Source organism: Bubalus bubalis, chromosome 1 (genome assembly GCF_019923935.1).
Source record: "Bubalus bubalis isolate 160015118507 breed Murrah chromosome 1, NDDB_SH_1, whole genome shotgun sequence".
NCBI lineage: Eukaryota > Metazoa > Chordata > Mammalia > Artiodactyla > Bovidae > Bubalus > Bubalus bubalis.
Window position 1 is genome coordinate 151,051,900 of NC_059157.1, and position 24,546 is coordinate 151,076,445.

Below are 24,546 nucleotides of genomic sequence, written 5' to 3' on the forward strand. Positions count from 1 at the left end.
GGAACATTTCATGCAAAGATGGGCTCAATAAAGGACAGAAATGGTAGGGACCTAACAGAAGCAGAAGATATTAAGAAGAGGTGTCAAGAATACACAGAAGAACTGTACAAAAAAGATCTTCACAACCCAGATAATCACAATGGTGCAATCACTCACCTAGAGCCAGATTTCCTGGAATGTGAAGTCAAGTGGGTCTTGGGAAGCATCACTATGAACAAAGCTAGTGGAGGTGATGGAATTCCAGTTGAGCTATTTCAAATCCTGAAAGATGATGCTGTGAAAGTACTGCACTCAATATGCCATCAAATTTGGAAAACTCAACAGTGGCCACAGGACTGGAAAAGGTCAGTTTTCATCCCAATCCCAAAGAAAGGCAATGCCAAAGAATGCTCAAACTTCCGCACAATTGCACTCATCTCACACGTTAGTAAAGTAATGCTCAAAATTCTCCAAGCCAGGCTTCAGCAATACGTGAATCATGAACTTCCAGATGTTCAAGCTGGTTTTAGAAAAGGCAGAGGAAACAGAGACCAAATTGCCAACATCCGCTGGATCATAGAAAAAGCAAGAGAGTTCCAGAAAACATCTATTTCTGCTATATTGACTATGCCAAAGCCTTTGACTGTGTGGATCAAAATAAACTGTGGAAAATTCTGAAAGAGATGGGAATACCAGACCACCTGACCTGCCTCTTGAGAAACCTGTATGCAGGTCAGGAAGCAACAGTTAGAACTGGACATGAAACAACAGACTGGTTCCAAATAGGAAAAGGAGTACATCAAGGCTGTATGTTGTCACCCTGCTTGTTTAACTTATATGCAGAGTACATCATGAGAGACGCTGGGCTGGATGAAGCACAAGCTGGAATCAAGATTGCCGGGAGAAATATTAATAACCTCATATATACAGATTACACCACCCTTATGGCAGAAAGTGAAAGAACTAAAGAGCCTCTCGATGAAAGTGAGCAGGAGAGTGAAAAAGTTGGCTTAAAGCTCAACATTCAGACAACTAAGATCATGGCATCTGGTCCCATCACTTTATGGCAAATAGATGGGGAAACAGTGGAAACAGTGGCTGACTTTTTTTTCTGGGCTCCAAAATCACTGCAGATGGTAATTGCAGCCATGAAATTAAAAGACGCTTACTCCTTGGAAGGAAAGTTATGACCAACCTAGACAGCATATTAAAAAGCAAAGACATTACTTTGCTAACAAAGGTCCATCTAGTCAAGGTTATGGTTTTTCCAGTGGTCACGTATGGGTGTGAGAGTTGAACTATAAAGAAAGCTGAGCACCGAAGAATTGATACTTTTGAACTGTGGTTTTGGAGAAGACTCTTGAGAGTCCCTTGGACTGCAAGGAGATCCAACCAGTTCATCCTAAAAGAGATCAGTCCTGGGTGCACATTGGAAGGACTGATGTTGAAGCACAAACTCCAATACTTTGGCCACCTCATGCGAAGAGTTGACTCATTGGAAAAGACCCTGATTCTGGGAAAGATTGAGGGCAGGAGGAGAAGGGGATGACCGAGGATGAGATGGTTGGATGGCATCACCGACTCGATGGACATGGGTTTGAGTGGACTCCGGGAGTAGGTGGTGGACAGGGAGGCCTGGTGTGCTGTGGTTCATGGGGTCCCAAAGAATCAGACACAACTGAGTGACAGAACTGAACTGAACTCATGAAATGCCCCAGTTTAGTTCAGTTCGGTCGCTCAGTCATGTCCCATTCTTTGCGACCCCTTGGACTGCAGCATGCCAGGCCTCCCTGTCCATCACCAACTCCTCTGTTTTCCTCTGTTTCTTTGCACTGATCACTGAGGAAGGCTTTCTTATCTCTCCTTGCTATTCTTTGGAACTCTGCATTCAAATGGATATATCTTTCCTTTTCTCTTTTGCTTTTTACTTCTCTTCTTTTCACAGCTATTTGTCAGCCCTCCTCAGACAGCCATTTTGCTTTTTTGCATTTCTTTTTCTTGGGGATGGTCTTGCTCCTTGTCTCCTGTACAATGTCACAAACCTCCATCCACAGTTCATCAGGCATGGTGTCTATCAGATCTAGTCCCTTAAATCTATTTCTCACTTCCACTGTATAATTGTTAGGGATTTGATTTAGGTCATACCTGAATGGTCTAGTAGTTTTCCCTACTTTCTTCCATTTAAGTCTGAATTTGGTAATAAGGAGTTCATGATCTGAGCCACAGTCAGCTCCCAGTCTTGGTTTTGCTGACTGCATAGAGCTTCTCCATCTTTGGCTGCAAAGAATATAATAAATATGATTTTGGTGCTGACCATCTGGTGATGTCCATGTGTAGAATCTTTTCTTGTGTTGTGAAAGAGGGTGTTTGCTACGACCAGTGCGTTCTCATGGCAGAACTCTTTCATTCTGTACTCCAAGGCCAAATTTCCCTGTTACTCCAGGTTTTTATTGACTTCCTACTTTTGCATTCCAGTCCCCTATAATGAAAAGGACATCTTTTTTAGATGTTAATTCCTGTAGGTCTTCATAGAACTGTTCAAGTTCAGCTTCTTCAGCATTACCGGTAGGGGAATAGACTTGGATTACCATGATATTAAATGGTTTGCCTTGGAAATGAACAGAGATCTTTGTGTCGTTTTTGAGACTGCATCCAGGTACTGCATTTCAGACTCTCTTGTTGACTATGATGGCTACTCCATTTCTTCTAAGGGTTTCTTGCCCACAGTAGTAGATATAATAGTCTTCTGAGTTAAATTCACCCCTTCCAGTCCATTTTAGTTCACTGATTCCTAAAATGAATGCTTAAACCTAGTAAAAGGTAGACATTATTACCAGCCCGATTTACAAATGAAGAAACTGACCAAGAGGAAGTAAGGGACTTTCCTAAGGTCATACATGGAGCAAGCACCAGAACCAGCATTTGTGCCCAAGTGGCCTAGAAGGCCATATGGTCAGCCCAGCCATTGCAGTGGCTTCTCTCAATGGGTGGCTTACTTTCGAGAAACCCAAAGTGCCAGGCATTACACAACAGGACTCAAAACCTTATTTCAGAAAGGAGTGGAACATTCCCAACTTCTCTAGGAAAGGTCAACAACCAGAAGCTAGTTCAAGATTGTGAAATAACATCCATCTTCAACCATTTCTGTCTAACTCATAGTAGCATTTGGGGCTATCAGTTTATCTGTAGTAAATTCAAAGATGACAGAACTTTACAAATCCTGAAAAAGCCATGATGTCAGGGCATAACTTCATCATAACTGACCAAATCCTACAAATTTTCATTCATCTAGTCCAATGGTCCATCCCAAAGCTTCCAAAGCACAAGTCAGATCCTCAAAGCAATAGCTCAGTGTGCAGCAATAGGAGTAGAAGGCAGGGAAAAGAGAAACTGTAAGCTTCAGGGAAAAAAAAAAAAAAACAAGCATTGCTGATACTCTCCTTCAGCTTCTTCTTTCTACAGAAGTACTGATCTAAGGCTCATATCCCTATTACAGGGTTCTCAGATTTTAGCATGGATACGAACCAGTGGGACCAGGGGGTAGTTCCAACAAGTCCCCAGTTGAGTCTAATGCTCCTGGTCTAAAGCCCACACTTTGAAAGACATCGCCCTATAGGTATTAATCCCCTCCCAAGCCTCTGCTTAAATAGCTCCAACCACAAAGGACACTGAAGTGAGATTAACACTGCCCACTCATCAAAGCAGGAGGTCATAATTTTACTTACTCACCATGAGGAAATGCTACCAAATGTTAAAGTTGAAAAATACCTTATAATAAAAAATTCTTAATATATCTATTTCTGAAAAACAAACAACAAAAGTTGCTATATTTCACTAAAAAAGTAAAAGGTCACATTTTTAAAATAATTACCAGAAATCCCAAGTCAAAATTGTCCGTATGCAATGTTTATGCCTGGTCAGAAGAAAACCCTTGAAGACCCAGAGGCTAATGCACAGGTTCTGAGTAAATGTTGACAGCCAGAGTCTCAGTTGAGTTCATTTAGCTTAACAAGTCTCTACGTCCAGTTCACAGTGAGAAGCAGAGAACAATAAAATTCTATAATGCTTTTCCATTAGTCTCCAGACTTTCTCTGCTCAAAATGATAAAGGATGAGCAATGGTCAATAGTGTAATAGACATTACCCAGAGCTGCCTGCTCATTAGAGCTTTCTGTAGTGACACAGAATTAAGTGGCACTTTTTGCGTTTTTCTGGGGTTATTTTGGAGAGGTCCCTCTTCTCAGGTTTACCACCAATTCACCAGTTCCTGGGCTGAAGAGGGCCTTAGAAAGATTTTGGTTTAACTTCTCATCAGCTTGTATTATAAGAATCTTCCCTACAATACTCTTGGGAGATTTAAGTATGACAGTTGTCCAAAAGGTGAAGACAGAGATCTTCAAGACATCTCTCATTCGGGGCAACTTTACCTGGCTCCCTGACCTATTCTTCAATGATAGGATTGTTGTTTAAAATAAATCCTTCAACACAGAGATTGAGAGAAAAATATCATGACCCCATATTGAGAGAAAAATATAGTTATGTTGTTTTTCACCTGAAAAGATATGGAAAGAAAACTTCAAATAAACAAGGAAAAAAATAAAAATAAATAAATAAATCCTTCAAAACTATGGTATCTAAAACAGGCTTGATCAATTAATTTACCATCACAGAAATAATACTCCGTGAAGGGAGGAAATCAGCCTGTGTCTGTCACCAGCTGAATACCAGAGTAGGCACAGCTGGATACAGATGCTCAATGAACATTCAGTTCAGTTTAGTCACTCAGTCGTGTCCAACTCTTTGCCACCCCATGGACTGCAGCACGCCAGGCTTCCCTGTCCATCACCAACTCCTGGAGCTTGCTCAGATTCATATCCATTGAGTCGGTGATGCCATCCAACCATCTTATCCTCTGTCATCCCTTTCTCCTTCTGCCTTCAATCTTTCCCAGCATCAGGGTCTTTTCCAATGAGTCAGTTCTTCACATCAGGTGGCCAAAGTAACAGTGAACATTAGTTGGATAAATTAATGAGCGAATGAGACCATCATAGGTATTCATAGCTCTAATAACATTTTGTAACTTTCCAGAATAATTCAAATGACTTATTCTATTGCTGAGGATCCCACAATCCTTAGCTTGAGTTTGAAATCATAAGGAACTGTGTTTTCTACACAAAACACTTGCTAGTGATGCCAAAGGGGCATTTTGAAATAGAGAAAACTTAAAGTGTGTTAAGCCATGGATGAAAGTATGAAACATTAGTTTAAATTAGTGTAGTAACTTTTTTGAATTTTTAATTTTAGTTGGATCCTAACAAGGCTCTCTGTATATATGATCTACTCAGGAGGAAAACTCAAGTTAACCCATTTAACTTTAGATTGTAATTTTGTCACTTAAAAAATCTTCCACTGTCAACTTCACTATTAAGGAAGAAAACAAATAACCACTAAATACCTGCTATGTGGTGGGAAAGACTCTTATAAGCATCATCTTATTCAGCATGTCAATAGGCACTAATTTTCGGATAGCCAAGTAATCTAGATATCCAGATATCTATTGAAACCAACAGTAAGTGAATCAGGCACATTTTGTGTTTAAATTAAATGGCCTAACAGCTAAGTTGAAAACTAAATTTCTAACACCTAACATCTGCCTTGTATATGTGTTAAGTGACTAAAACTGGAGAAAATAAACATTAGCTTTAGGAGATAAGAATCGGAAAAATGTTTCCCAGTCAGGCCAGAATACTATTTGAGATAGCTAGAGAGGACAGGCATTTCAAAGGATGGTGATTACTTTCTCACGGACAAAAAAAAAGGGCGGCAGGGGGAAGTCAACCGTAAGGGCTGCAAACGATATTTTAAAAGGATTTAGCAAGAGTAGAGATGATCATCCCATCATTCATAAGAGGCCCAGGAGGTAAAAAATCTCCCATTATACAGTAATGTTTACTAGGATGGTTAAAAGTCAGTAGCCATAAACCAGAACTGGAGTCTTCAGTGTCAAAGACCTTGTTTGGAAAAGTTTATAGTTCTCCCATAAGAATGCCTCAGTTTGTTGTTGTTGTTTTAATGAGCTTCAGTCTTGTTTAAAACTACGAGGTTTTACAATTGTCTTGAAATCTGCTAAGACCAAAAAACCTTGCTCTATGCCTCCATGAAAAGCAATGTTTACATTATCTGTAGCTTTATTGTAAAAAGATTTGAAATCGGCAAGTGTTGGATTTTCAATTTTGTTTTTCACCTTTAAAATTACTTTGACTATGCTGGATCCCTTGCATTTTCGTGTGGATTTTAGAAACAGCTTGTCAATTTCTGTGGAAAAGGTGGCTAAATTTTCAACAGGATTGCTATCCCTCTCTACAGATTGAATCTGTAGATCAATTTGGGGAGTATGCCATCTTAACAAAATTGTCTTCTGATCCATGGACATTAGATGCCTTTCCATTTATTTGAATTTGGAAAATTTCATTGAATTTGGAAAACAAATTTTCTTATTTGAATTAGGAAAACCATGATTTTTGCAGGCCAGGAGAAGCACACACTGCAAGATGTTATCTAGGAATACCTGACTACTTGTAAAGCCAATCACTGAGCTAAAAAAAAATTAAAAGTAAAAGCCATGATGAAAGAAAAATTCCATTATAGAAGATTTGGGGGAAATGCACCATTACTGAGACACAGTGACACAAACCACTATATTGTTTCAGGGTAAAGAATGAAATCCTGAAACAGGAAAAAAAAAAAAAAATTATCTTAATGTATTTTTCAAAAGAAAAGAGAGATTCCCAGTGCTCATTTTGTTTCAGCTATTGATCTAACCCTTAATTGCTCCTTCCTTTGTCATTATTGATTTCAAAATCAGAAGGAGGGCTGCACATTTATTCATTTGTTTATCCCTCAAATGCCTGCAGAGAGAGGGACAAAGGAAGAAAGGAGGGTGTCTTCTTGCCTCTGCAGCTTCTAAACTTAGAGGCAACCTCAGAGCCAAATGCCTCCAAAGGGAGGACACAAATACTAATATATTGCTGACTGAAAAGATTTGTCCTGCTTATGAACATCAAAGAACAAAAATCTGTGCTCCAAGATCCCTTACAGCTTCAGAGCTACCATCAGGTCCTACCATGAGTCCAGATTCACAGTTCTGCTCTTTGTTTCCCAAAATCAGGTCCTTTCTTGTTGAATTCAATGGGCCTAACCCTGGTGCTACTCTTTTGGGACCTGAAATAGCCTTAGCCCTTAGAAGGATTTATGTTTTGATTTGTAGTTTCCAAAGGCCTCTCAGACTTTTGAGTACACCCTCCACAAAATCGTGTGACACGCGAACAGTCACTGCAGTTAAAATAACTTTCACCCTTATAACCTGGAATTGATTATACATTATTCACATAAACAGTTTGAGGGAAATGCCTAGATAACCAACAACTTTTTAAAGATTACCTCTTATTTACTAAATAGGGCACTTCCTAATTAAGCAACTTGCTCTTTCATTCTAACCTCAAATTCAGAAGTCAGGCCTGTGGCTTAGCACAGTTACAAATTTCATGAACTGCTAGAATGATCTGAACATAGTAGAACTAAAAATATTATACCCACATAGGTCAACGGTCTATTTCATGGCCTTCATTAAGTGTTTAGAACTTCATTAGAACTGGACATGGAAAAACAGACTGGTTCCAAATGGGGAATGGAGTACGTCAAGGCTATATACTGTCATCCTGCTTATATGTAGAGTATTTATTTAACTTATATGCAGAGTACATAATGCAAAATGCCGGGCTGGATGAAGCACAAGCTGGAATCAAGATTGCTGGGAGAAATATCAATAACCTCAGATATGTAGATGACACCACCCTTATGGCAGAAAGCGAAGAAGAACTAAAGAGCCTCTTGATGAAAGTGAAAGAGGAGAGTGAAAAAGTTGGCTTAAAGCTCAACATTCAGAAAACTAAGATCATGGCATCTGGTCCCTTCACTTCACGGCAAATAGACAAGGAAATAATGGAAACAGTGACAGACTTTATTTTCTTGGGCTCCAAAATCACTGCAGATGGTGACTGCAGCCATGAAATTAAAAGACGCTTACTCCTTAGAAGAAAAGCTATGCCCAACCTAGACAGCATATTAAAAAGCAGAGACATTACTTTGCCAACAAAGGTCCGTCTAGTCAAGGTTACGGTTTTTCCAGTGGTCATGTATTGATGTGAGAGTTGGACTATAAAGAAAGCTGAGCACTGAAGAATTGATGCTTTTAAACTGTGATGTTGGAGAAGACTCTTGAGAGTCCCTTGGACTGCAAGGAGACCCAACCAGTCCATCGTAAAGGAAATCAGTCCTGAATATATATCAGAAGGACCGATGTTGAAGCTGAAACTCTAATACTTTGGCCACCTGATGTAAAGGACTGACTCATTTGAACATACCCGGATGCTGGGAGAGATTGAAGGTGGGAGGAGAAGGAGATGACAGAAGATGAGATGGTCGGATGGCATCACTAACGCAATGGACATGAGTTTGAGTAAGCGCGGGGAGTTGGTGACGGACAGGGAAACCTGTTGTTCTTCAGTCCATAGGGTCGCAAAGAGTCAGACACAACTGAGGGACTGAACTGAACTGACAGATTAAGTGTTTACCTTTCCTTTATATTCATTGATTTGCCCCTTAAACAATTGATAGGTAACATGTATATGGTAAAGAACAACTCAACTCACATTTTTTTCTTCAAGTTCTTTTGTGTTTAACTTTTATTTCAGAAACCTTCCCCTACCAAATTTTCCTACAGAGAACAAAAACCCCATTATTTTCACCTGGTTACCTCAAGGAATACTTCCTGGAGTAAAAAGCCATTTTTTTTAACTATTTATAATTAAAATTTATTCACCTGGGGTCCAGGCAGCCATCATATCCATCCAGTTCTGACCTGAAAAGCAGCAATCAGTCACTAGTTTCTTCTCGGCCATAATGTCTGATACTCTTGATAACAGGCATTTCTCTTATTGCACCTCCTGTTCTCATCATAAAGAAATGTCCAGTAGGCCTCCTTTCCCCTTTCTAATGAGAGTTGTGTCATCAGCATCTTGTAGTCAAGGCTAGTACTCTTCTCTTGGTCCATTTGCCTGAACATGACAATGTCCTCCTGGCTGGTAAGCACTCCCTATAAATGCTAGACACCCACATGCTGCTCTCCTTTCAGTCTCTTAATTACCTGTTTCATCCCATCACAAGCTTCGTTATCAGTTGCTTAACTGAGTGCTTAACTGGATGTTCAAATCTAAAGCCTGAATCAGAGACCATTATAGGAGGTGTCAACTTGTAAGAGATCTGTACCTTTGAAATACAAAGTAGAAGAGACAGTCTACAAGGTTTGCCACATCTTTAACTCCATCTATGACAGTTACACCTTAACTTTCATTAAGTCAAATTTCTTGTAACCTGACATCGGCTACAAATCACTGAAATGTGGCATGAAATTAACTGTAAGCATTTTTACAAACACTTTGCTAACTTAAAAGTTCAAGAAATACATCCCCAGAGTGAAACCCTTATTTTAGCCCTAAAGAAGCTGGATAATATGACAGTATACATTTTTAATGTAATTCAATAAAAATCACTTAGTGCCATCCCCCATTTCACCCTGAACTTCTCAATATGCTTCTTAGGCTAAAAGCTTTCAGAATTAATACAACATTAGGAAACATGTTTAATTGTGTTCTAGTTTTATATTTGACATGGACTGAGTATCTTTGGTCATGCCAATTAAACTTCTTGGCCTTTATATATCCATCAGTTAACTTTCTTATTAAATAGGTCAATAATTGTTCTGTTTTCTTAAAGGGATGCTGCAATAAAAATTAAAAATACTGTAAACTTTCTGTAACTATAAAATGTATTTTCTCAATTTACTTCAGTAAGCACAGGGATCAACAAACACAATTCAGGACACTAAACCAGGTAAGCAGGATGCTGGGTTAACCAAGGCATAATTCCTGAACATTACTAATCTTTATTCAAATTTGGGGCTTAGAATAAGAGTTTAATAAAAGAAGTATAAGACTTGTACACTGAAAATTACAAGACATTTTTGGAAAAAAATCAAAGATCTACAGAAATGGAAAGACAGTTCATGTTCATAGATCAGAAGATTTAATATTGTTAAGATGGCATACTCCCCAAATTGATCTGTAGATTCAATCTGTATAAAGTGATATAAATTCCTATCAAATTTTAGCTGCCTTTTTCAAATAAATTGACAGCTGCTTCTAAAATTCATATGAAAATGCAAGGGATCCAGAATAGTCAAAACAATCTTAAAAGAGGAGAAAAAAACTGGAAAACCAACATTTTCCAATTTCAAAACTTATAGTAAACCTACAGTAATCAAAACAGTATGATATGGCATAAGGCTACTAGAGGAATAGAATTGAGTCTCCAAAAATAATCTCTTACATTATCTGCTATAATAAAAATCAAACTAGGAGGCTTATAAACAATAGAAATTTATTTCTCACTATTCTGGAGGCTGAAATCCATGATCAGTGTATTATTATGGTTGAGCTCTTGAAAGCACTCTCTTCCAAGCTGCAGACTTCTGACTTCTTACTGTGTTCTCATGGGGGTGAAAAAAATAGCTATTTAGCTTTCTGGCTGCTTCTTACAAGTGTGCTCACCCCATTCATGAGGATTCCACCCTCTTTACTTAAGCAGTTCCTAAAGTTCTTAATTCCAACTACTACCACACTGGGGATTAGATTTCAAAGTATGAATGTTGTGGAACATAAACATTCATATTTTTAAAAAATATTTATGAATTTATTTATGGCTGTGTTGGGTCTTTGATGTGGCATGCAATATCTCCGTTGCGGTGCATGGGCTTCTCTCCAGTTGTGGTGCATGGGCTCAATTGTCCTGTGGCATGTGGGATCTTAGTTTCCTGACCAGGGATTGAACCCACATCCCCTGCATTGGAAGGGAGATTCTTAATCACTGGATCATCAGGGAAGTCCCTTGGGGGACACAAACATTCAGTCCATGCAAATGGACACTTATTTGGCAAGGGTGCTAAGAAAATTTAATGCAGAAAAGTAGTCTTTTCAATGAATGATGTTGGGACAGCCTGACATCCACATGCAAACGAATGAATTTGGATACTTACCTCACACTCTACACAAAAATTAACTCAAAATGGGTCATACACTTAAATGTAAAATCTAAAATTCTAAAAATCCCAGAAGAAAACATGAGAGGAAATCTTCATTACCTTGGCTAAGCAATGCTTTCTTATCTTCAACACCAAAAGAACAACAGATCAAAGAAAAAAAGACAAATTAGACTTCATCAGATTACTAAAAACCATTTATGCTTCAAAGAACACCATCAAGAAAGTGAAAAGACAAGTGACAGGATGGGAGAAAATGTCTTCAAATTGTATACTGGCAAAGGACTTGTATCCAAAATATGTAGAAAATCTCTTTACAACTCAACAATAAAAAGATCCAATTAAATAACCAAATTTTAAAAACTAACAAAAAATTGAATATGCATGTGTCTAAAGATGTACATATAGTGAATACATTTATGAAAAATTGCTTAGGAGGGCTCAGGATGGGGAACACATGTATACCTGTGGTGGATTCATTTTGATATTTGGCAAATCTAATACAGTTATGTAAAGTTTAAAAATAAAATAAAATTAAAAAAAAAAAGTAAAAAAAATAAATAAATAAATAAATAAATAAAAAGAAAAATTGCTTAGTATAATGATTCATTAAGGAAATGCAAATCAAAATCACAATGAGATATCATTTCACACACACACCAGAATGGCTAAAATCACAAAGACAAACAATAGCAAGTGTTGACCAGGATGTGAAAAAAATTGGAACCCTCATACATTACTAGTGGGAATGTAAAATTGTGCACCCAACTTAGAAAATAGTTTTGTAGTACTTCGGAAAGTTAGAGTTATCTCATGACCCAGCCATTCCATTCCTAGGTTTATACACAAGAGAAATAAAAATATACCTCTACCAAAAGTATGTACACAAATGTTCATAATACTCCCAAAGTAGAAACAATACAAATGCCCATCAAATGATGAATGGATAAATAAAACATGGTGTAGTCACACAATAGAATGTTATTCAGAAATAAAAATGAATGGAAAATTGATTAATGGTACAAGATGAATGAACCTTAAAAATGTTATGCCACATAAAAGAAACCAGTCACAAAAGACCACTAAGTGCGTGATTCTACTTACATGAAATGTCCAGAATAGGCAAACCATAGAGTCAGAAAGCTAAGTAGTAGTTGCCTAGGGTTGGAGGTGACAATTAAAAAATATGAAATTCCTTCTTGGGGTCATGAAAATATTCTGGAATTAGTAATGATGGTTGCACAGCTCTGTGAACTCACTAAAAACCACTGAAGTTCATCTTATAAATGAGTGACTTAAATGGTATGCGACTTATATCACAATGCTGTTTTTTAAAAATATATATATAACAGAAGAAAGCTACAGCCATTGTAGAAAGATGAGGAAGTCAATATAAACTTTCAGTGGCTAGTTTGGTGGGATTCTGTTTTAATTTACACAGATGCATGCTGTGTCTGCCTGATATTTAAAAGTCTAAACCTGCTGGGAAGAATTTCTTAGGTGATTAATACATGGTTTGTGAGAGGCTTCACTAAATTTCCCTGATGTCCTCCAAAAAAATATCATACAAATTTCAACTACAGGTCACAGATCAGATATTAAAAACTGGGGCAGATGAACCAAAAAGGACCATGTCTTCATTTTCAGTTGCCATTGTGTTTCCATAAGCTTCATTTCCTGTTGTTTACTCTTGACATATGCATTTTCTTGTTGCCTTATTTTCTTGTGTTTTATTTTCACTCTGGATTTGTTCTTTTTATCCCTGGCCCCTAAGTTTAACTTGACAGTCATTAAAAATAACTTTACAATGAATGTCAAATTCTCTACAGAAAAATGTCAAGATACTAGAACAGCTGTGAATTTTCATAGTGCATAAGAGTCAGAGAAAGAGGTTTTGTTGAAGATGGCAGACAACTCACTCAACAGGGAGCAGGCAATGATGGTATAAGATTCTTCACTTTCTTATTACACAGTTATTCATTATAGCTAAAGAGTCTTACTCAATTAATTAAATATAAGAAGAGAAATCAAATCAAAAGCCTTAAAAGAAGCAATAAATCCCTTAGCAAAGGATGGGTGAACTATGCTTATTCTGGAAAAGATGCAGTCTTATGTCAAAGTCAAAAGCAGTGGTTGGATCAATCAAAATTTTTGGCCACTGTGATGATCAATTTTATGTATCTACTTGACTGGACCATAGGATGCCCAGAAATTTACTCAAACATTTATTATTAATATCAGTTTGTCTGTGAAGGTGTTTCTAGGTGAGATTAACCTTAGAATCTGTAGACTTAAGTAAAGCAGATTGCCCTCTCTATTGCAGATTCTTTTGAGGCTTCATCCAATCAGTTGAGGACCAATAGAACAAAAAAGCTGAGTAAGAGGTAAAACTCTTCCTGCCTGACAGCTTGAGCTGCAGGTCAATCTTTTCCTGTCTACAGACCTGAACTAAAAAATCAGCTCTTAGGGTGTATGCCCAGTAGTGGGATGCTGAATCTAGAAAAATGGTACTGATGAACTTATTTGCAGGACAGGAAGAGAGATGCAGACATAGAGAACAGACTTTGGACACAGCTAGACAAGGGGTCGGGGATGAATTGAGAGAGTAGCAGTGAAACATATACATTACCATATGTAAAATAGATAGCTAGTGGGAAGTTGCTGTATAACACAGGGAGCTTAACATAGTACTATGTGACAATCTAGATGGCTGGGATGGGGTGGGGAGTGGGGAGGAGGTTCAAGAGAGGGGACATGTGTATACTTATGGCTGATTCAGAAGCCGACACAGAATTGTAAAGCAATTATCCCCCAATTAAAAAAAAAAATTAACTCTTTTTGAGTCCCAAGCTTGCCAGCTTTTGGACTGGAATTTACACCATCGGTTCTCCTGAGTCTCCAGTTTGCCAGCCTTAGATATGGGGGCTCCTCGGCCTCCAGAATCCTGAATAAGCCAATTCCTTAAACTAAATATCTTGACAGATCAATAGATAATTGGTTGTGTTTCTTGGAGAACCCTAACACAGCCACATTAGACAAATCTGTTTTTCAGATACTGAGAGTTCTATCATTATTGTATTCAATCAACTTTTCTTACTCATAAAATAGAAAGTTTTCACATTTAAGCTAATTTTTCCTTTTAAAACCTGAACATTCTTATTTTTTATCAACTACTGTTTTAGCAAAAGTCTTTTAAAAAGATGAGGGAAATAAATAGCTCTGTCCCTGAATATGTGATACTGAGTTAAAGTATATTTATGTTGGTCTGACACATTAGGGTAAACAATGGGTCTCTCTGGAAAAAAAAAATGGTTTGTCAATAGTAGAGTTGAGTAAGTCCTAGTTATCGGCACAAAAAGGGAGGAGCAAAAGATAGGGAATGATAGTTACAAAGGGAAAGGGAGTAATGAAAGGAAGGAAGGAAGAACCTAATCATATTCCTGAAAGAGTAGTTTAAAACTATATATGTTATTAAACCCTAAAGACTACACCAGAAAATTACTAGAACTAATCAATGACTATAGTAAAGTTGCAGGATATAAAATCAACACACAGAAATCCCTTGCATTCCTATACACTAATAATGAGAAAACAGAAAGAGAAATTAAGGAAACAATTCCATTCACCATTGCAACGGAAAGAATAAAATACTTAGGAATATATCTACCTAAAGAAACTAAAGAGCTATATATAGAAAACTATAAAACACTGGTGAAAGAAATCAAAGAGGACACTAATAGATGGAGAAATATACCATGTTCATGGATTGGAAGAATCAATGTAGTGAAAATGAGTATACTACCCAAAGCAATCTATAGATTCAATGCAATCCCTATCAAGCTACCAACAGCATTCTTCACAGAGCTAGAACAAATAATTTCACAATTTGTATGGAAATACAAAAAACCTCGAATAGCCAAAGCGATCTTGAGAAAGAAGAATGGAACTGGAGGAATCAACCTACCTGACTTCAGGCTCTACTACAAAGCCACAGTTATCAAGACAGTATGGTACTGGCACAAAGACAGAAATATAGATCAATGGAACAAAATAGAAAGCCCAGAGATAAATCCACGCACATATGGACACCTTATCTTTGACAAAGGAGGCAAGAATATACAATGGATTAAAGACAATCTCTTTAACAAGTGGTGCTGGGAAATCTGGTCAACCACGTGTAAAAGAATGAAACTAGAACACTTTCTAACACCATACACAAAATAAACTCAAATGGATTAAAGATCTCAACGTAAGACCAGAAACTATAAAACGCCTAGAGGAGAACATAGGCAAAACACTCTCTGACATACTTCACAGCAGGATCCTCTATGACCCACCTCCCAGAATATTGGAAATAAAAGCAAAAATAAACAAATGGGACCTAATTAACCTTAAAAGCTTCTGCACATCAAAGGAAACTATTAGCAAGGTGAAAAGACAGCCTTCAGAATGGGAGAAAATAATAGCAAATGAAGCAACTGACAAACAACTAATCTCAAAAATATACAAGCAACTCCTACAGCTCAACTCCAGAAAAATAAATGACCCAATCAAAAAATGGGCCAAAGAACTAAATAGACATTTCTCCAAAGAAGACATACAGATGGCTAACAAACACATGAGAAGATGCTCAACATCACTCATTATCAGAGAAATGCAAATCAAAACCACTATGAGGTACCATTTCACACCAGTCAGAATGGCTGTGATCCAAAAGTCTACAAGTAATAAATGCTGGAGAGGGTGTGGAGAAAAGGGAACCCTCTTACACTGTTGGCGGCAATGCAAACTCGTACAGCCACTATGGAGAACAGTGTGGAGATTCCTTAAAAAACTGGAAATAGACCTGCCTTATGATCCAGCAATCCCACTGCTGGGCATACACACTGAGGAAACCAGAAGGGAAAGAGACACGTGTACCCCAATGTTCATCGCAGCACTGTTTATAATAGCCAGGACATGGAAGCAACCTAGATGTCCATCAGCAGATGAATGGATAAGAAAGCTGTGGTACATATACACAATGGAGTATTACTCAGTCATTAAAAAGAATACATTTGAATCAGTTCTAATGAGGTGGATGAAACTGGAGCCTATTATACAGAGTGAAGTAAGCCAGAAAGAAAAACACCAATACAGTATACTAACGCATATATATGGAATTTAGAAAGATGGTAACAATAACCCTGTGTATGAGACAGCAAAAGAGACACTGATGTATAGAACAGTCTTATGGACTCTGTGAGAGAGGGAGAGGGTGGGAAGATTAACATGTAAAATATCATGTATGAAACGAGTTGCCAGTCCAGGTTCGATGCACAATACCGGATGCTTGGGGCTGGTGCACTGGGACGACCCAGAGGGATGGAATGGGGAGGGAGGAGGGAGGAGGGTTCAGGATGGGGAACACATGCATACCTGTGGCAGATTCATTTTGATATTTGGCAAAACTAATACAATTATGTAAAGTTTAAAAATAAAATAAAATTTAAAAAAAACTATATATGTTATTAAAATAAAATGCTTTTAAAAATGAAATTGTTGTATTAAGTGTTGTCTAAGGGCCAGATACTGAGTTATAATCTCATTGAATTCTCTGAACAGTAGTAATGCACACTTATGGGACATTTATTTTTCTACATGCTTTCTGTATATTAACTTAAATAATTCAATATGGTTATTATCCTTTATGGCAGATGAGGAAACTGAGGCTTTAGAGAGATTTAAGTTAGCTGGCCTTGTTCACAAAAGTTAAGTGGTCAAGTTGGGATTTAAACATGGGAGGCTTGGCTCCAACATTGGTTCTCTTAACACACAGCACAACACAGCCACTTTCTTTGAGAAAAGTATCAGGAAAAAAAGACATTTGAGAAATCATGGAGAAATTGTATAAAGTGAACTAAGAGTATAGGGTAAAAAGCCAGGCTTTGGCATCCAAGTCTTATAATTGCATCACCTTAGGAAAGTTACCACCTCCCTGATTCTTGGTTTATTGTCTATAAAAATGAAATAAAAGCTACCTTGCAAATTTGTAGCAAGAAAAACAGATGATTAAGGAAAACCTTGGTAGCAGCTCAATAAATGATAGTCATTATTATCATTATTATTACTCTTTTGAAGTTTTGCAGACAGGTCAAGGACTCCAGTCATACAACTTCCCTGTTTTATTTGTTTTTAACCTAACAGTCCTAATTAATGAAGAAAATAAAATGTCGATAAAGGAAAATTGAAACAAAAGAATTGATAGTAATGAGGACTAACAGGTGCATTTTTATATCAACATAGCCAGAAGAGGGGGAAAAAATGTTTTCCATTTACCAGGAAAACAGAATTATCTACTTATTCTGAAAAAAAAAAAAGAATAAATATAAAAATTAGAAAAGGGACTTTGTAGTAGCTAGCAGATAATTGGAGATTGGTTCCTTTAGTTGATTAATGTATTCCAATAATCTATTCAAGTACTTGATTAATTGTGATATGGTTCTGGAGAAGTTAGTTAGCTGGTTTAGCCAAAATGTATAGCTAGTTGGTAACTCAGTGAAGACTAAAAACACTGCTATATTTAAAATACATAACCAACAAAGACCTACTATATAGCACATGGAACTCCACTCAACATCATGTAGCAGCCTGGATGGGAGGGGAGTTTGGAGGAGACTAGATACATGTATATGTATGGCTGATTCCCCTCGTTGTTCACCTAAAACTATCACAACATTGTTAATTGGCTATACCGCAATACAAAATAAAAAGTTAAAAAATAAAATATGTCAGATTCATTAACATATGACAATCCCTTCAAATACCTTTATAAATCTATTGAGTGTTATAAAGAGTTCTGCTCTGGGAGAGTATTCCACTGTCAACTGAAAAATAAAAATAAAAACAAGAAACACACAACCTAAAAGTTGCAAGCTATGATTTATTTGGTGACCTTATTGAGGACTATTGCCTGGGAAGGCAACCTCTCAGACAGTTCCTTGGAATTGTTCCAAAGAGTGAAAGTGAAAGTGAAGTCGCTCAGTCCTGTCTGACTCTTTGTATTCCCATCGACTGTAGTCTACCAGGCTCCTCTACCCATGGGATTTTCCAGGCAAGAATACTGGAGTGGGTTGCCATTTCCTTCTCCAGGGGATCTTCCTGACCCAGGGGTCTAACCCATATCTCCCACATTGCAAGCAGATGCTTTACTGTCTGAGCCACCAGGGAAGCCTAAGAGGTAAGACAGGAGTCTCCGTTTATGAGTTTTTGCTGTGGAGGGGAAAAAGTAGTAGAACATCAAAAGATTACTGTTAATCACAAACAGCAAACAAAAGCACACACCTCAAGGTAATGATTCTAGTGCTTTTCTACCCACGGGAAGATGCAAGAATCTGTAGTCATTGAAATTATTTCTTTATTATGCATCTTAATTATCTAGAGCCAGTATCCTGTTTTTCTCCATCCTGAATTCCCCTCAGGGCACACCAATGGGCAGACTCCCATGACTGATGGGGTGCAATATTGTTTACTAAAATGGCAGGCAACTTTTTTTTGTCACACAACAATAAAAATAAGTGGTGCTAATTTACAAGGTTTAAAAGAAATAAGGAAGGGTTAATCTCCACACCATAAAAGCAAACCAGAAGGAAGTAAATAAAATTTGCTTCAAACTTCTGTTCTTGCTTTTAAATATATGTTACTTTTTTTTTTTTCTTTTCCCCCTCCTGATAATAAGATCAATAAAAGAGAACAAGAGTTAATACCTAAAAGGAGATACTTGATGCTGATATAGCTGGTTGGAGCCTTATTATTTTCTCTCAATTCCTTTGACTTTTCATTGTCTTCTCTGTCTTATCCACATTGATGCAGTTATACCTAGGACATTGTATGAAAAGACAGTGTTTGATGCTGCTTAAGAATAGATGCTTCAGAAAATCTTCAGTTAAATTGATCTCACTGCTGCTCTGGGAATTTCTGTATTGTTCTCTTGGGGTATCTTTATTGCTAAGAATAGCCGTTTAAGGTCATAATTGTGCCTATTATGATATATCTCATATGTTTGTTGATGATTAATGGGACAGGCAATTAGTACCTTAATGAAATACTGCTTTTCCAATATTTAGAACAAACTACTGATTCTTATTATGATCTTTATCCTAATATTAAATCTAGGAATGGCTAAATGTCAGAATCTTTCCATTAAAGACTTCAACTGAAGCACTGCATCGCTGTTAAACTGTAATCAGTGAGTTGGCACAATGACACTCATGTTGCTAGAGAATAGCCACATAGGAACTCAAAATGTATATTAATTAAGAAGAAAAGAAGGGAGGGAGGAAGGGCAATCCTGCTTTTGCCATCCATCTTATAAGAGAAGGGTGAGTTATTTTTAGATTCAGATTTAGATTCCAAAGGTACTCAATCATGATGTTTGGATTCCTGATTGCTGAGGAGTCATAGAGAGGGTACCTAGGTCACTGAAAGGAAGGGAAGGAAGGTAGAGTCCTATTGACAAAATAGGAAACATGTCAATGGACAGAAGAGAATATCCTGAAAGATGATGTTTAGAGAAGGGGGGAGGTATCAGCACAGGGGAGAGGGGGTGAACAGGGAGTAGGGAAGATAGAGAACTATACAAGTACTTTATAAACACAGGCTCTTTTAATTTTTCAAAAGAACCCCATGGAGGCAATATAATTTGCACATCATAGATAAGAAAACTAAAACTTAGAAATATTAGACAATTTGTCTCAGAATACAGAGTTTCTTGGGCTTCCCTGGTGGCTCAGACTGTAAAGAATCTGCTCCAATGCAAGAGACCCACGTTAGATCCTTGGATCTTCCTGATCCCCTGGAGAAGGGCATGGCAGCCCAATCCAGTATTCTTGCCTGGAAAATCCCAAGGACAGGGGAGCATGGCAGCTTACAATCCACGGGTCACAAAGAGCTGGACATGGTTTAGGGACTAAACTACCACCACCACAGTTTCTTAGTAGAAAAGCTGTTAAATAGAACCCAGACTTTGCCCCAAAGTACATACTCTTTCTACCACACCATCCTGGGCAGGTTTGGAGCTTGGGAAAACTCACATCTCAGGCTGTTAATTTTGGTTCCCTAGAGGTAAGACCATCCTCAGCAGATATGTACAAGGTTGGATAACTGACGGCTGGTTATTTTCAGTGGATTCTCACATCAAGCCCTTTCTCCTTCCCGGTGTTCTGAACTCCAGAGATCATTTCCAAACGATCTTTCTGGGTCATAAATACAGCTTTTACAAAGTGATCCTATTCCCTTCCCTGTAATTTCTGTCCTCAAACCTCCCAGGTAACCTGGAAGGCATAGAGTCTTTTAACTTTTAGTACTTTATAAAGTTTTCTACTCTAGCACACATGTGTTCTTCAGTTATTCAACAACTGCTTTATGATAATCATGATGAAAGGCCTGGTTCAAAATTCAGTTGATACAATTAGAATTACTTTATATTCTTACACTATTACATGCTAAACAATTTTGCCTACTTCTTCAAACCTTATTCCACTTTCCATAAGCTGTGGTACGACTTAACCATTTGTTACCTCACAATTTCTAGTTATCAGCACAAAGGGAGGCTCCTCCTTGAGGGCAAAAAACATTGTCTGTTATTTTGTTTTTAATATCCTACTCACCTGTGGTTGTATACCATCTTTCTTTTTTTAATGAGGCTTGTATTTTTGTTTCTTGATTTTTTTCTTTATCTTTTCAATAAAAGATTTTTCTTTTTTTGATCAATTTGCCTTGCTTTTTATTTTTCCATTTTATTAATTTCTATTTTTATTTTCAATGAATTAACATAATTTTTTGCAATTTCTTCTAAGTTTCTTGGTTTGTATGTTGTTTTGCAATAAATACATTGAAGATTGTATAGCTTTTTTATACTCTCCTGATTTTATGTAGGATTTTTGTTTTCTTCTGTTTCTAAAGAGTTTGTAGTTTCCCATTTGTGCTTCCCTTTAATCTAGGTTTAACACATTCTTAAATTTTTAATTGTGCTCTATCAATCAAGGGGAAATGTGCTATTTATAATTTCTGCCACTTAAAATGTGTCCATCTAGAAAAAACAGTGTTGACAATGAATGACCAGCAAGGACCTATTGTATAGCACATGCAACTCTGCTCATTGTTATATGGCAGCTTGAATAGGAGAGGAGACTGGGGGAGAATGGATACATGTACATGTATGTCTCTTTGCTGTTCACCTGAAATTATCACAACAATGCTAACTGGCTATGCTATGCTATGCTAAGTCACTTCAGTCGTGTCCGACTCTGTGCGACCCCAGAGACGGCAGCATACCAGGCTCCCCCGTCCCTCGGATTCTCCAGGCAAGAACACTGGAGTGGGTTGCCATTTCCTTCTCCAATGCATGAAAGTGAAAAGAGAAAGTGAAGTCACTCAGTCGTGTCTGACTCTTAGTGACCCCATGGACTGCAGCCCACCAGGCTCCTCCATCCATGGAATTTTCCAGGCAAGTGTACTGGAGTGGGGTGCCATTGCCTTCTCCGAACTGGCTATACTCCAATGCAAAATAAAAAGCTTAAAAAAATAAATGAAAAAGAAAAAAGAAAAGGGTGGATCTTTATCTGTGATCTAGTTAAGTTTTGAGAATATTCTGTTTGTATTTAAAAAAAAAAACACCTATGCTCCATTTGGGGGGTGAAAAGATGTGTGTGGTTATATTACATATATCATTTAAAATGATTTTTAATGGTTATAGATGCATCTGCAAGAGATACCAGTTTCTCCCCACCTACAGTTCAAATAATTGCAAGGTCTCATTGCCATTTCAAAAACCTTTGACAGGAAGAAGAGAGACTTGTTTCTACATTTCCACAAATGCACAGTCACAGGGAGGATGCGGGGAGGCTGTCAAAATCTGATAAGAAAACTAAACAATAAATAATAAGACCTAAAAACGAGTGTAAATAGTATTGATCCCACCACAAAATGGCTTGGTGACCTTGGACAAGTCACTCCTCAAGGTTTCTATTTCCTTATCTCTCAATGGGAATGGTCATGCCTGTGCTCCCAACTTGACGAGGTTTGTCAGAGGAAGCCAAGAGGTAAGAAATGTGAACATAAAGTAATAAATAAAAAATATTAGCAGAGGTTGCTAATATTTAGATACAAGATAAAAGATAACAAAATGTAAAACGGCCAACACAGACTCCAAGGTGTTCATTTTCTATTGGTTCCCTTCCCTGGACCCAACACCTTCAGGTTCCTTTGAGGACACCTCCCTCCTGCTTGGAGAAACCCCCGCCCAACTGTGTGAGTCTCTGTCCGTTGCAAAGGCAGGCAGCTTGGAACCTACTGGAAGCGAGTTGTGGAGGGAGCAGAAACCTGCCCGCAGCTAAAATTCGCGCTTCAGCACAATGAGGCCGAGCAAGTACGGCGTCTTCCTTAGGCTGTGGGGGTTGACTGGCAGCTGTTGCCCAAAGACTTGTCAATCAAAGGACGCTTTCGCTCCGGACTCCCGCAGGTCTTGGGCATAGCGTTAGCTACGGAGATATTTGGGCTGGAAGCTTCAAGGGCCTCTGCGATCTCATCCAGCAATCGCGGCATTCTGTCTAAGCACTATGTCCTCGGTAGAAAAGGGATCCATGGTGTTCTGCATGAGGGTTTTCAGGGAAGATGCTCCTCACGGTCCTGCGCCTCCTGGGGAAGATAATTGAGCGCCGAGAGCAAGAGCGCTGGGTTCGGTGGTTTCGGAGCCGCGGCAGCCTGTGCGGTGTGTGTAGGCACCGGGCCTCCTCCAAGCCCTCTCTCTCGAAATTGCCTTCCTGCCGCAGTCCGGGCCCAAATTAATTCTCTTCCCTGGGCACGATCCTTCCGTTTCCCCGATGGCATCCAGCCTTTCAACCATTAACCTCCCAGCTACGGGGAGGAGGGGAGGTGCAGGATGGATGGAGTGAGGGGTGGGAGGCATTTTGCACGTTCAGAAGCACCAAAATTCACTGCCAAAGCTAAAAGGGTTTGCTTTCTTCCGTTTCTGACAGACTAATGCAGTGGGATGCCTGCTGGGCCGACTGCCGCCCCGACCCGGAGCCCTGGGTCCACTTCGCAGCCTGCTGCTGAGTTTCAGACCGCAGTACTCAGCATCCGCCCGGCTTTGCCCCCTTGCCGAAGTCTGAGATCGACAGATGCTGGGCGTAGGCTTTTCCCTAGGCTAAAGCCCCAAAGCTCCCACCTTCGCCTTCTATTTATTTGCCCGCTCCCACCACTACCATCGAAGTACGTGCCCCTCTGGTAGTGTTGGCGCTGCCACCCGAACGAGGGAAAGGGCGCCTCCCCATCCCCTCCTCCCCATCCCCGCCGCGACTCGGGGTTTTACTGCGGCAGCCGGAGGTGACAGCGACGCCCGAGCCTCCTCCGTTGCTCTCAGAGCCCCGGCTTCCCCAGCCTCCGGAAAGCGCCTCCTTCTGAGAGGCTGGTCCCTGGAGAAGTGCTAACGTGCTGCAGGAAACCAAATTTAAAAATGTAGAAGTCGCTGGGCTGCATTCCTCCGAGGACGAGCCTGATCGCCCAGGACCGAGTGTGGCAGCGTGTGGGAAGTTGGGACCATAGAGCACGGGGGGAGGGGAGTGGTGCAGCCGGCATTCCCTTCTGAAAGGAGTCGTTGGGAGCAGTGACCGGTTGGACACAAGTTTGCCTGGGAGTGTTTTCCTTTCGTCAATAATTAATCGCCGGAATCAGGCTGACAGAATTGGAGTTTTAGCAATAGTGCAGAGGGCGGGGCCGAACACCTAAGTCCCGGAGCTTTGAGGTGCCCAGCGCAGTAGGAAGCTCGCAGCAGTTGGGGAGGAGCCAAAGCACTGGTGCTCACCTAAGCCGCAGGAGATATATCCAACCCAACCGGGAGGTAAGCATCTTCCAAATACATGCTTGAACGGTAACGTAGCTTTTAAAGGATAGAATTCCTGTCTTTAGAAGAAAAAATAATACCGATGCATAAAGCAATGTACCAGCTTATTATTTAACTGCACTAAAATTTTTAAAAATTGAATGGGTTTTTCCATTTGCCTTTAACTATGTTAGAAACTAAGATGTTTCCATCAACAGAAGCCAAACTTTACTACTGAAACTTTCCCAGCCAAAAGAAGAGAAAATTACTTTGTTAATTACTTTTGTTTTTTATCTTTGTATAATGCAGTAACACTATTCAGAGAAATGTCATTGGTTGTTGCTTGATTTCATTCTTAAATATTTTGTTTATCTTGTTTCATGTTTTTATACAATACTTTTTGCCCATAAGCTACTTGAGGCAATAATACACACAAGTCAATTGCCCCCAAAGTAAAGAATTTCCAACAAGGGATACATTTTAACATTTTATCATGATTATTAAGCTGTATTGCTGTTTGTTTTAGTTGACAAGTCTTGTCCGACTCTTTT

General features: G+C 38.8%; 1 protein-coding gene and 1 long non-coding RNA gene across 4 annotated transcripts in view; one reads left to right on the forward strand and one right to left on the reverse strand.

The window, feature by feature from the left end:
* LOC112578026 overlaps nucleotides 1-24,546 on the reverse strand; it is a 74,802-nt gene that overhangs the window by 36,207 nt on the left and 14,049 nt on the right. The window lies entirely within an intron of this gene.
* SPTSSB (serine palmitoyltransferase small subunit B) overlaps nucleotides 22,290-24,546 on the forward strand; it is a 30,726-nt gene continuing 28,469 nt past the window's right edge. The window contains exons 1-2 of one of the 3 annotated variants that reach the window (XR_006551985.2): nucleotides 22,290-22,540; nucleotides 23,151-24,013. The gene's annotated coding sequence lies outside the window, so the exon portion shown is untranslated. The remainder of the gene's footprint in view (nucleotides 22,541-23,150; nucleotides 24,014-24,546) is intronic. The other 2 variants (XM_045166191.1, XM_045166190.1) reach the window with 2 other exon arrangements.